This window comes from Callithrix jacchus, chromosome 3 (assembly GCF_049354715.1).
Source record: "Callithrix jacchus isolate 240 chromosome 3, calJac240_pri, whole genome shotgun sequence".
Taxonomy (NCBI): domain Eukaryota; kingdom Metazoa; phylum Chordata; class Mammalia; order Primates; family Cebidae; genus Callithrix; species Callithrix jacchus.
In genome coordinates this window covers 114,037,044-114,038,274 of record NC_133504.1, presented here as the reverse complement: position 1 = coordinate 114,038,274, position 1,231 = coordinate 114,037,044, and the positions used below count along the sequence as shown (strand labels likewise).

Below are 1,231 nucleotides of genomic sequence, written 5' to 3'. Positions count from 1 at the left end.
AAAACACAATACATCAAAATTTTTGAGATGCTGCTAAAGTAGTACTTAGAGGGAAACTGATAGCACTGTGAATAGCCACTGCACTTTAGCCTGGACAACATAGTGAGACGCCATCTCTAATATACAAAAATAGCAAATTGAATGCAACAATAGGTAAAAAGGATGAAGCATCATGATCAAGTGGAGTTTGTCTCCAGAAAGCAAGGTGGGTACAACATTTGAAAATCAAGTGATGAAGTTTAGTGTAATTTATTGTATTAACAGACTAAGTAAATGCTCCCATGTGATCATCTCAAAAGATGTAGTAAAAGCATTAGATAAAATCCAATATCTATTCTTTTTTTAAAAAAATGTAAATGGACGTTCAGAAAGGCCATTTTCATTCAGCCCATTGAGAGCAGTTGAACATCATTTTTTTTTTTAAAAAAATTCATTTTTAATTTTTCTGAGTGTATAGTAGGTGTATATCATTATGGCATATATGCAATATTTTGATACAGGCATGCATCATGGAAAGTGGGGTATCCAGTCCCTCAGGCATTTATCTTTTGTGTTATGAAGAATCTAATTATACTCTTTTAGTTAACCAATTAATTAATTAATTTTGAGACAGGCTTTTGCTCTGTTGCCCAGGTTGCAATGGTATGTGGTCTTGGCTTACTGTCTTTTTGATTTTAAACTGTAAAATTAAATTATTTTGACTATAGTTATCCTGTTGTGCTACCAAATGTTAGGTATTATTCATTCTTTGCAACTTATGTTGGTGCCTTTTTTTTTTTTTTTTTTTTTTTTTACCAATTTTCTCTGACATTTTACTGAAAGTCCTAAGTAGCACAGTAAGACAAGCTCAGGAAATGAAGAAATAAAATTGCCATTATTTATAGATGACTTGATAGTGTACATAGAATGTCCACAATAATTCAGATACCAGCTATTTAAAGTAATGTCAAATTCAGCAAATTCAGTTTGTTATGTACACACAATAAAAGGAAACTAAAATGTGGAAATGTATGATGTCAAAGTACATAGAAGCAGGCATTGGTCAATTATAAAACCTTGTAAGAACTCTACATAAGAACAAAGCCAGAGGCATCAGGCTACCTGATTTCAAACTATATTACAAGGCTACAGTAATCAAAACAGCATGGTATTTTGGTACCAATGTACCAAAACAGAGATATAGATCCATGGAACAGAGCAGAGGCCTTGGAGGCAACGCCACACATCTACA

General features: G+C 32.7%; 1 non-coding gene across 1 annotated transcript; it reads right to left on the bottom strand.

Annotated features, from left to right (window-relative positions):
• Window positions 1–358: 358 nt before the first annotated feature.
• Window positions 359–433, bottom strand: LOC118152595 (small nucleolar RNA Z40). The gene has a single exon (XR_004741340.2). It is a non-coding gene; the product is annotated as a small nucleolar RNA Z40 (small nucleolar RNA).
• Between the last annotated feature and the right edge of the window lie 798 nt (window positions 434–1,231).